Below are 12842 nucleotides of genomic sequence, written 5' to 3' on the forward strand. Positions count from 1 at the left end.
CTGAACCCTCACAGACCTCATCCTCCATCTTGCTTCAACATGTGGTAACGAATTTGGTGAGGAATTAACTTTGAGTTGGACACTTTAGGGCCTTGTAACTGTAAGCTTCCACCCCAAATAAATACTCTTTATAAAAGCCAACAGATTTCTGGCACTTTGCATCAGCACCCCTTTGGCTGACTAATATACTTATCATTAACTGAAATTACATAACTTTTCATGTAAATTACAGATATGGTCTGTCCACAAAGTAAGCTGCTTAAGGGCAGAGACTTTGTTTTAACATTGTAGCCCCACCACCTAGAATGTACCCGGCACATAATCATCAATGGGTGATCAATAATATTTGATGACAAAAAAGAAAAGATGAAAAAAAAGAGAGGAAAGAAACAAACAAAAGAATAAAAAAAATTGATGAGTGAATGAATGAATTCATATTAAAGAAAAACTTTTCTAAGTGAAACAAATTTTGTGCCTCAACAGATATGTAATAGTTAATATTATTTTGCAGTGTAGTTTCCCTTCCCCATTTTTTATTCTCCAGTTTTCTTATCATGCCAAGGCCTACTTGTACATAAAAATTAGGATTATTATGGTGACCATTTCAAGTTACTGAATCATCTATATCTTGACTACTATCTCCCTGCTCAAAGATCCAAAAAAGCTTTGAAATCCTTGCTTTTTCCCCCTTACCTTATCAAATAAGCAGTCAAGGCATCTGTAAGAGAAAAGAGAGATTTATTTTTCTCCTGTCTAGTGCATTCTCCTAGGAATTGGGGGTAAAAGATACATTTTATCCCACTTATATTTGGTATTTATGATTTTGCTTTTTGAAAGAAACTTGTTTTTCTTTTCACTGCTCATGACTGTTCTAAACAGTAGTTAAATCATATTTTTGAAGTATAATTATTTTAACTGTGGAGGAAGATTTATGGGAAAAATATTACATGCTACAAGTTTAAGTGAGAAATTATTATCAAAAGTATTAAATTGTGTAGTATCAATCAATAACTCTCATCTATTGATTTCAATATTTGGATTTTAAAGATAGGGAAAACTTTAATTAATCAGACTGATGTATTCATGACCAAGACTGTAATCTACTTAAAGTTTCCTTTTATATTCTACTCCTAAGCCTCAACACAACTTTCATTTCATCAGCCTGATAGCTGTAATCATTGGTAATCATCTGATTGTAAATTTATTCAAGATGCTGCCTCTCACTATGACTCCATTTCTATCTCTTTTATCTCCTTTATCACAACATATTTTTAAAAATGAAAGAAAATGTGAGTTTATTGCAATGTGCTATTATTACTGTGAAGATATCAAGATGCTGGCAATTAAGATCAGATCCATTGTCATAAAACTTGGCCCAGCTTAGATAGTTTTATCTAGCAGGGAAATCTGTTTAATATAATGCTTAGAAAATTAAATTCAACCTACTACTTAACACTTTTCCAGAAAAGGAAATGAAAGTCAAATAACATTTAGATACAAAAAGATGTAAGCAATGAGTAAGGATATAATTAGTATTCAATCTATGGGCTAAAATTCCCAGAAATCCTACAGGAAAGTTTTCATATTTCTTTTACACCTAAGATAGTTTTGAATTACACCAGTTGGAGAACACATGATAAAAGGAAAACGCCTAAGAATATCAGATTCGTTAGATAATACGTGTATTTTATATAACTTCACATCAATTTCACATCATTTTGTTTTTTAATACCGGGTTCTTAAAAAAAAAGACAATAAAAAAATAAATAAAATACTGGGTTCTACCCTTTTCTCAGCTTATGACTTTAATCTCTTTTATATATACTCCTTTTTCTACTTCCTGGCTGTTGTACTTTCCTAGGGCTATAACTTCAACTTTCTTTTTCATTTTTTCAGGATCATTTTCAGCATTAGTTTTGACCAGCTCAGTGAAAAGATTTTTGAAAGTGGGTGGTGTTTTTGTTAACATGATTATCAACTTCAGTACTAGCTCTGCCTGTTCTCCAACTTCCATTTGTCTAAAACAAAAGGGGTAATAGGAAAGTAAAAAACACTACTATCTTGAAAAGTAGTTTCACAAAATGACTATCACAAACCAGCTAGCACCTGTCACAGGATGTTTTGGCTTCTAGTATGGTCTTGTTGACATTTTCAGAACCTCCAAAACCGGTAGCCTGCGAGGAAGTACTCGTCAAATTGTAGAGTCACGCATCCTTAGGCTTGGGCTTTATAGGTATTGGGAAATGTGCAACAGGTTGTAGAATTGAAGAGTTGGGCAAAGGAATAGGATGCTTAGGACTGGAGCCAGTGGCTTCAAATGGAAGATATTAGGCCAGGGTCTTAAGTACAGCTACATGAGACATGGAGATAGAGAGCCAGGTTGGAATGGAGTTTGAGGCAAACGCTGATCCTTTCAGATATATTTTGACAGAAAGGGGGAAATAGGACTGATTTGTACATCTTAATATGCTTAAACAAACCTAATTCAAAAAATACAAGATAAAATGCCAAACATGGCCCTCTGGAATGACTTCAAAGCCTCAATCCCCACTCTGAAATGAATGATCAGAAGTTCTTCTGTATATGTGATTGAGATGGTCAATTTTATGTATCAACTTGTGTGTCAGTTTGAGATTATTTATGAATCCCAAAAAGAGGAAGATTATGTTTGTAAATTGATCTATTCCTCTGGGTGTGGTATTCTTTGATTATATTAAATTCAAAGGATTCAAGTTTAATTGATAAAATCAACTTAGGGTTTTAATTCAACCACATCAGTAAAGTGTGACTCATGTTGTCTCTACCCACTTGGTGGACCTATATAAAAGGACACTCAAGAAATACATGGAGGGAAGCAGATGTGGCTCAAGCAGTTGGGCAGCCACCTACCACATGGGAGGTCCCAGGTTCAGTTCCCAGTGCCTCCTAGAGACGACGAGCAAGATGAGCTGATGTGACAGGCTGGAGCAATGAGGAGACATATGGAGGAAACATTATGAGAGATACAAGCAGGACTGGAGGAGGCTCAAGCCATTGGGTGCTACCCTCCTACATGGGAGGTTCCAGGTTTGGTTCCTGGTACCTCCTAAAAGATGAGAACACAATGAACAGACACAGAGAGCAGACAGTGACCACAAACAATGATGGGGAGGGAGGAGAAATAAATAAATCTTTTTTAAAAAGATATACAGGAAGAGGAGAGAACTTAGTCATTTCAGTCCTGCTATGTGACAGAAAGGAGAAAGCTCAAATGGTAAAGTCCCAGGAAGAGTGAAGAGCCATTTGCCTGATAGCTTGCAGCTGAAGAGAAAAGAGCAGCTGAGCAGGCCCAAGAGACCAGGCATAGTTCAGCGACAATCTTGCTTCAACACGCGACAACAGACTTTGGTGAGAAAGCAGCCTTGAGTTAGCCTTGTTAGGGCCTTGTAACTGTAAGCTTTTACCCCAAATAAATACCCTTTATAGAAGCCAACAGATTTCTGGTACTTCGCATCAGCACCCTTTTGGCAGACTAATACAACTTGATTAGGGTATAGCTTCCAGTTACTCAAACGTTAAGTTATTGCTCTGAAGGTATTTTGTAGATGTGATTAATGTATGTAACCTGTAGACCTTAAGTAAAGGAGATTACCCTACAAAATCTGGATAGATCTGACTAAATCAGTTGAAAGACCTTAAGAGCAAAACTGAAGTTTCCCCGAAGAAATTCCACCTGAGGAATGCAGTTTCAGCTTAGGCACATGAGTTCCTGCCTGCCCTTCCTCAAGGCCTGTCCTATGGATTTCAGACTTGCTTAGCCAGCCCCCACAATAACACAAGCCAATTTCTTGCAATACATCCCTTAATATATCTCCTCTGGTTCTTTTTCTCTGGTTGAACCCTGATTAAGAAAATGTGCTTAAAAGTAGTATTATGTATATTTTGCACTTTATATTTTAATAGTAACAAAATTATTTTTGTGATTATATAAATGTGTGTATGGATATATATGTGCCATTTTTAATGGCAAATATTTTCTTAATTATGACTTAAATCCTTTGTACTGCAATTTACTCTATTTCTTAAAATTTTCTTCACAGTAGAAAGAGAATTGTTGTCACAGTCATGTTATAATTAAGAATAGCATTCAGCCTCTCTCCTTTCTTTCTCTACCCTGGATTTTAAAATATAGTTCTTTTAGTTTTCCTTATCTCTCAGTTTCTATTTTTAAATTCTCATCAAATAAAACAATTGTTTCTTCTCTTTAAAATGGGAGGATTGCAAAGTCTACTGAGTGAGCACTGAGGTAGTTAACAGAGATCAGCCAAATGTGCTTACTGTTCAATCATTCTGTTAATTTATCACTCAGCTGAACACTGCTAACCACTGTAGCAGTCTTGATACCTGCACAGTTTTTAACTGTTCTTACTCCTGGTCATACAGCATTTAATTTATACCTTAAATGGATGAGAGTTAAAAACAGAAGGCAAAAGGGAAGCAGTTGTGACTCAACTGATAGAGCATCCACCTACCATATGGAAGGTCCAGGGTTAGATACCCAGGACCTCCTGACCCATGTGGTGAGCTGGCCCATGTGCAGTACTGATGCATGCAAGGAGTGCCATGCCACGCAAGGGTGTCCCCTGAGTAGGGCTGCCCCATGTGCAAGGAGTGTGCCCTGCAAGGAGATCCGCCCCACGCAGAAAAAAGCGCAGCCCTGCCTAGGAGTGGCGCTGCACATGCGAGAGATGACGCAGCAAGATGATGCAACAACAACAACAACAAAAGCAACACAGCTTCCCGGTGCTGCATGACAAGAATGCAAGTGAACACAGAAGAACACACAGTGAATGGACACAGAGAGCAGACAACAGGGGTGGAAGGGGAGAAAAATAAACAAAATAAATCTTAAAAAAAAAAGAAGGCAAAAGAAAAATACCATTAAAGTGCTAGTTAATGAAGAGTATTAAAACTGATAATTCTGTAATTTTGCCTTGAGATGCTCTTCATCAGATCCATATAGTTCACTCATCTACAATATACAAATAATATTAAAAGGAGAAATATAATAGTGATTACACCTAGTTTGGCTTGTCATTTATTGACAATTAAAAGGAACCGTATCTGCAATGTTTTATTTACAAATAGCCAACCTTAAACCTTCTCTGCATGTATAAAAGAGACCCAAAAACTAGAAAAATAATCTCATTTTTAATAAAAATTCAATGATACCTACCATCAGGCCATGAAAGCAGTTTTGCTTGGCTGAAATTCTGTAAAATGTACTTAATTTTCAATCTAGAAACAAAACTTATGTGATAAATCATGCTTTTTCTTACACAAATGGAAGTTTGTCTCATGTTAAATATGAAAATAAAAAAAATTTTAAGTGAAAAGTGCACTCCAGCTGCTCCCTCCATCACAGGAGCATGTACAATTGCAAACTTTAGAGTACTGCTAAAATTATCTCAACAGCACACTGTAATATGAAAATCAAATACTTTAATTTAGAACATGGGTAATAACATTTAAAGATACAGTCTTTGAGCGTCTGGACTACAAACACCAGAGTTCCTTGCAGTCAGGGCGGAGCTATCCTCACATTGGTAACTTTTTCGGCCAATGACACAGCCAGAGAATCCCTAAGGGACATTCAGTCATATCCTGAACGACACGGAGGCCTGACTCCCTCACGGTCCAAGCTTGAAGTCTTTCTTAGGATTTCTGAGCACATGTGCGTGTTTTAGCGCCCTAGTCCAATTATTCTCATCCGCTGTAGAGGCCTCCTAGTCATCAGAACATTTCCCTACCCGAGTTTCGCTCGGTGGAAACTCTAGCGTCTAAACGCTGAAAGGCTCAAACGTTCCCTAGTACCAACAAAAGAATCCTGCCTTCCGGGGAGGAGGTAGAGCCGTCTTTATTCTTGCCTTTTATTGGCCACATAGCCAGAAACAAACCGTCAGCACAACAAAAGAAGCCGTCAAGACATACGTAAACATACGTAAGATGCGGTGGTTGTAGCGCAGTTTACGTAAACTTAGTCTACGCAGGCGCACTCATCCTACTTTTGTCCAATCGGGAGCAAACCGTAGGCCAGTTCTTGGCAAATATGTAGCGCACCCATGCCCCGCCTATTTCACCTCCCCTATCTGTGGCTAACCAATCCTAAGCATTTTCGTTTGCTCCCCTACCCAATCAGGAGCGTAGAGGGTGGAGTTCCGGTCCCCGGCTCGCAGCGGTTACTGAGCCTGTGCTTTCTCCAGGGCACGCCGTGGGCTTGTGGAGGTACTTATTGCAAGTCTGGGCAAGGTGGGGTACTCGAGGATGGGAAGCTCCCTTGACAGGCAGCGACAGTGTTTAATTGAGTTTAGAAATAGGAGTCGTTGAACCTTTGTCGCGGCGGGCGCCGAGGGAAATGGGGAGGTCCCAGGAGGAGGTAGCCAAGCGTTGGTGCTTCTCTGGGGTCGGACTACTACGGAGCCCCTGGGATAAACCCGCGCTGTCCCTGCCCTGTGTGACTTCTGTTGAGGTTGGTGGCACCGACGCCTTCCCAGCACTTTCGTGGTTCTGCAGAAATAGCTAAGTGCCCTTCTCCAGGAATTCATTGAAAAGTAGCCATTACCTGTACCCCCTCTGCTCCCATTTCCCCGCATTCTTTCTCTGCCCACCGTCGGGGTTTGGTGTTTTCCGAAGTCAGAAGCAAAATTTCCTTTGAGGAGAGACGTAATGTAGTACGGCTTTTTCTCCATGATACCAGCCACCGTATTTAGCACTTCAGCACTTCAGTGTTTTTTCGTTTAATCTCAGCATTGTAAAGAGGTAGGTGTTGTTACTGTTCTCAGTTTCGAGACTTAGACTTACTAAATTATTCGTGCACGTGTTCTCTTTAGCTGGGTTCTGACAACTCACACAGAATACGGCATTTGGTTTCCGTAGATTTAAGCTTAATGGATGGTATTACTTTTAAAATATTGCTCCTGTTTTCTCTCCTAACTTAAAATTATTTTAAAGTTCAATACAAAATATCTGGAAGTAAATTAATTATTTTTATATAGGTAAAATGATCTAGTAGAAAGACACCGGAGTAGGAGCAATTTACTAACCTGTAATTGGGAAAGTCACCCTCTCAGTTTCCTCAACTGCAGAATTGCAATCAATACCAGCTTGTGTTCTTCCTAAAGTTGAGAAGATTGAAAGAAATAATGGATATAAAATACAGATTCCTAAATGTGACTGTTTCTGCTAGTCAAATACTTTGCTGTGGAGCCTAGACTGTCATTTGAACCTAGTACACAGAATAAAATAATGGGAGCATGCAGCCTAGTAGTATCACTTAAGTGTGAAATACCTCTCAAGCCATTGTGGACCTCTTAACTGCTTGCCCAGAATTCAGGACAACATTCTTTGTAAATGCACATGTGTTATTTGTCTGATTCCTGCTCTTACCTTGAACTACATAAAGTAAAGGGTTAGCATGCAGTTGTAACAGATGTACCACACTAATGAAGGATATTGTTAATGTAGGGAAGTATGGGAGGGTTACGGAGTGGGCCATATGGGAATCCCTTATATTTTTTTATGTAACATTTATATAAAATTTTATGTAAATTTTTTTTAAAAAGCAGAAAAAAAAGATCAACATGCATAACTGCTTTTCTGAGTTCTCTCACCTTTTATTACCTATGTTGTTTTTGAGTTATCTTTGTTTTAGCTTAAAATCATAACTACTTTTTTCTGCAGCTTTATTATTAGCTGCATATTTAACTGAAGATCCTATTTTCTGCCTTTTCCCTATAATGCTTTATATATTCAATGTAGTTTTACATGTTTTGTAGAAATATATTACTACATATTTAAGATTTTTCATTTTTTACTTGATTGCAAAGACTAATTGGAAATAGGAGAATTTCTGTATTTTGGAACTGGAGTGTTCTTCAAATAGAGGCAGATTAACTCAGTTGAATATTTAGGGCCAATTTGCAAATTTTTGTGCTAACACATTGAAGGGTTTATTAGTGTCCTGTGGCTGCTGTATGAAATCATTATAAAGTTAGTGGCGTAAAGTAACACAGATTTATTTTCTTACGGTTTTGGAAGTCAGAAGTCCAAAATTGCTTTTACTGGGCTTATGTCAGGATGTCCTGGTTCTTTCTGAGGCTTTAAGGAAAAAATACATTTTCTTGCCTTTTTCAGCTTCTCTTGTCCTCCTGTATTCCTTGTTTTGTGGCCCCTCTTCCATCTTCAAAATGCATCACTCCAGTCTCTGCATCTGTTGTGATATTACCTTCTTTTTTGTAGTCCTATCTCCCTCATATGAGGACAATTGTGTTTAAGTTTACGGCCCATGCAAATAATCCAGGATATTCTCCCCATTTTAAAACCCTTACCACAACTACATCTGAAGTGTCCCTTTTGCCATATAAGGAAACATTCACTCGTTCCAGGGATTAGGATCAGGATGTTTTTGAGGGCTGTTATTCAGCCTACCACAAATGGTATAAAGAAGGATAAAACATCCTTTCCTATTCCAGTTTAGTCTATTAAGGATTCGAAGAGAAAAAAACATGTATTTCATGTTTAGGCATTTAAAATGTACATAGCTTTAGGTGCAGCTTTTTCTTGTGTTCCAGGTTCATTTTGTAGTTAACTTTGTTCTTTATTATTCCATCTAGATGAACTGGATATCATACAAAAATGAGATTTTTTTTTTTGGCAAATCTCTGTTAAAATTTTAAGGATCATAAAACTCCATTATGTGTTCTACTGAATTGTATTCCAGATTTTCTTGACTAAGCAGTAATCATTATAAAACAATTTGAAGAGTATAAAGTGTAAAGTCATTGGTCCATGGTATGATTGAAGGGGCACTTGGAGTCAAGATATATCTAGACTATCCAGATATTTAACCTTTCTAAGTGTTAGCTTATGCTTTTGTAAAATAAGAGTAATAGTACTTGTCCCACGTAGAGGTGGGGTGAGAAACAGATGAAATAATAAGTACTGTGGTCCTTGCAAACTGCAGCATTCTTTTATGAAAAAAAATAAGGTTGTATTAAGTATCCATTGTACTTTAAAAGGGTTCCAGTTTTGCATTGTCTGTTGTGAATACCACAAGTTTGTATGATTTTATATTAAAACTCGTGCACAGTTTTTGCCTCTTCATAAGTTGTTTGGGCCAAAAAAAGATCTTCCTTTCAAGTCTTTTGACTTAGTATTAGTATAGCCCCAAATTTCAGTTTGTTTTACTAACACTACAGTTTCATAGGAAAATTAAAAGGTGCCTCTTCTTCCAAAGCAATAAGCTTGGTATACCACATACAATTAAAAATATTTTCCTGGCGGTGGACTTGGCCCAGTGGTTAGGGCCTCCGTCTACCACATGGGAGGTCCATGGTTCAAACCCTGGGCCTCCTTGCCTGCCCAGGAATGGCACCGCACACACGGAGAGCTGACACAAGATGATGCAACAAAAAGAAACACAGATTCCCGTGCTGCTGACAACAACGGAAGCGGACAAAGGAGACACAGCAAAGAGACACAGAGAACAGACAACCGGGGTGGGGGGGAGAAGGGGAGAGAAATAAATAAAATAAATCTTTAAAAAAAAGAAATATTTTCCAGATAATTTAGTCTATTTGTCATGTCAGTTAAAATAGTTCCTTTATATGTTTCTTAGTGTTAAATTGTACATAATGAGGTAAGTGAGATGCCTCCATTCTCTTTGTGGACATTCATTCTGATCAGTATTACTTTTTATTGGCTTTTTAAAAATGAATTTCATCATCCCTTGAATTACAATAGAGCTGGTGGTTAAGGGCACAGATTTTAAAACCAAACTACCTGGGATGAATCCTGGCTCCATTTACTAGGTGTAGGATCATGGGCTGTTTATTTGTAACTGCTTTCTGCCTCAGTTAATAGATACCTCATATATATGATTGTTATGAGAATTAAGTGAGTGAGTGTTTATAAAGTGCTTAGAACAGTTGCTGACAAACACTGTTAAATTCTTTCCTCATTAATTTTATTCAGTGTCATAACCCATCATATATTAGTGCGAAACAATAACGAAAAGAGCCTCTGATGATGGCTTATATTCTTAGTTTATTATATTTTACAACTAATATTATTTTAAATCTTTCTTTAAGCTTGTAAGTACTTGGAAATGTGCTTGTTCGCTCTGGGCAACCAAAATTTGCTCTGGATTTCACATAACTAATATTGCCATTATCTCAAAAAATATTAAGTTTTCCACATGTGTATACTTTAAATACTTGCTGTATATTGCTTGGTTGTTTGAATCATGATGATTAATTTCGGTTAGGAGAAATAAGAATTATAAAGTATGACCTTTATATCATTTGAGAATTAGTGTTAGGCATTTAAAAGTGTGGGTTCTAGAATAGACCTGAGTTTCCAATACCTGCTCTGTGGTTTATTAGTTGAGTGCTGTTTGGCAAGTCACTTAAATCTGTAAGGTGATGTTTAAAATCCTAACACTGTCTGTAGCTTCCTTGGTTATGCTTTGTAGTGCTTCCTTTGACTTTAGGAGGCTAGAGTGAATTAACTTTCTCAAAGTTACGATTATGGATGTTTTATAAGTATTGTTACTAAAAATTTACTTATTCAGTAGCCCTTGCTTTCTTTGGAAGAGGACCTCCCTCTGAGCCTTGAGGGTTTTTTGTTGTTGTTGTTATTTTGGTGAGTTTTCAGTCTTTTCCTGTTTAGATTGTTATTGTTTTGCATATACGTGTAGTTTCTTATCTTTGTCTCCTTGTTTTCCTCCATTGGGTATATGTTGCATGTATTTGTACTGTTACACTCTTCCCACAGGATGTAGGATTTAGTGGAATAGGCTGTGGAGTTAGCCTGGGTAGCTGGAGGAGTGATGTTAGAGAATAGAAAAACAAGGTCTTTGTCCTTAAGATGTTTATGCTTTATATTTAAGAGAAACAAATATAAATAAGTAAAACAATGTAACTAGAGATAAATAAAACTTCATTAAAACTGTATTTAATTATTATTAAATAATGCAGACAATACTTTGGATTCAGAGAAGTAGAAGTTCACTTTCAGACTGGGTTAAGAAAGATTTCATAGTACATTTGAACTGGATCTTGAATGTTGGGTAAGATCTAGATCACTTAAGGAAATAGGAATTTTAAGAGTAGAAACTCTTGTGGTTCTGTTGTGGAGGAAAATACTTTACTAACTATAGTAACATATTTTATCCATTAAAATATTCATGTGTCTGGCATTGCCCTAAAATATAGTGTGTAACTCACATATCCAAACATCCATTCGACATCTGCAGCACATACAGAACAAGAATAGAATGTATATGATACATTTTAAGTATTTAGTTTTGTACCCTAAGGAGTGTTTGTGAAACATATATTTGCTTTTATTTCCCATTTAGAGTCATGCCAAATTTCAGTATTTTTTATTACATGAAATTCATTTCTAAGAACAAACTCCTTTATATATTTCTCCTGCAGGAAGTAAGAATTTGTCCTATTCTTGTCATCTTTGTCCAGGAACCAGTTAGATATTAAATCAAGGGTTTCCTGTCCCACTCTGTGGCAGGTACATGAGAGGTTATTGTAGCTGCATATGAAAGATAATAAGAGGGAAGTGGATTTGGCTCAACTGATAGAGCATCTGCCTACCACATGGGAGGTCTAGGATTCAAACCTAGGGCCTCCTGACCCGTGTGGTGAGCTGGCCCATGCGCAGTGCTGATGAGCGCAAGGAAAAGGAGCTTCCTCTGAGTCTTGAGGGTGCGGTGCCACTGCTGGGCAGGCTGCACTTTTTTTTTGCATGGGGCGGCTCTACTTACAGGGCATGCTCCAGGGCTTCCTGATCCATGTGGTGAGCTGGCCCACATACAGTGCTGATGTGCACAAGGAGTGCCCTGCCACACAGGGGTGTCCCTTGCATAGGGGAGCTCCATGCACAAGGAGTGTGCCCTGCAAGGAGAGCCACCTCGCACAATAAAAGTGCAGCCTGCCCAGGAGTGGCACTGCACACATGGAGAGCTGATGCAGCAAGATGATGCAACAACCAAAAAAAGTGACACAGTTTCCTGGTGCCGCTGACAAGAACGCAAGCAGACACAGAAGAATATGCAGAGAATGGACACAGCATACAACAGGGTGGGGGGGAAGGGAGAGAAATAAATAAAAATAAATCTTAAAAAAAAAAAGAGACTGGGAATACAGGTGTGCAAGTTCTATTTTGGATATATTTAATTTGAAGTTTTAGCAACACATCTAATGTCTAGACAGACATTAGAAATAGGGGTTTGGAACTATGTAGAGAGATCAGGGTTGAGGATAAAATCTAGACGTTTACTTATAGGTAATACCTCTCTGCCTGGGAAGAAAGGAAAAGAACAACCAAGAAAAATTTAGTTCATTCTCAATTATACTCATCTTTTCTGTTTGGAGACTCTGGAGATACATCCTAAAAGAATTTTGTCATCCTCTGATATTTGGACCTGCTGCTAGATGGCAGTAGTATTCAATGCCAAAGGCAAATTTTAAATAGTTTTATAGCTTAAGTCTAATTCATTTGTTTAGTAAAGTTACAATTGGCAGTGTATTCTTTGCAGTCCTTTTCATCCTTCGCCTCAGATCTATGAAATAAATTTAATTTTTCCCCACTTAATATCCGGCTTTTGTAGCAGAGTTCAAGAATTATGGTTTTTTTTCGGTTATATCTTTGATACCAGGATCTTTTACTGTGTTCAGAAGAGAGGAAATGAGTTTAGAACTTACTGGATTCAGATGTTCCCACGATATGGCACGAAGTGGTTAAGAGAGATGGTCTGCCCTGCTCTATCTTTACACAAGCTCAATATT

The 12842-nt window shown here is 37.6% G+C and overlaps 1 protein-coding gene across 2 annotated transcripts in view; it reads left to right on the top strand.

Moving 5' to 3' along the window:
• Positions 1-6183: 6183 nt before the first annotated feature.
• WDR89 (WD repeat domain 89) overlaps positions 6184-12842 on the top strand; it is a 49133-nt gene continuing 42474 nt past the window's right edge. The window contains exon 1 of one of the 2 annotated variants that reach the window (XM_004477258.5): positions 6184-6264. The gene's annotated coding sequence lies outside the window, so the exon portion shown is untranslated. Of the gene's footprint in view, positions 6799-12842 lie in introns of both variants that reach the window. The other variant, XM_004477257.5, reaches the window with a different exon arrangement.

This window comes from Dasypus novemcinctus, chromosome 3, assembly GCF_030445035.2.
Source record: "Dasypus novemcinctus isolate mDasNov1 chromosome 3, mDasNov1.1.hap2, whole genome shotgun sequence".
In the NCBI taxonomy this organism is placed as follows: Eukaryota; Metazoa; Chordata; class Mammalia; order Cingulata; family Dasypodidae; genus Dasypus; species Dasypus novemcinctus.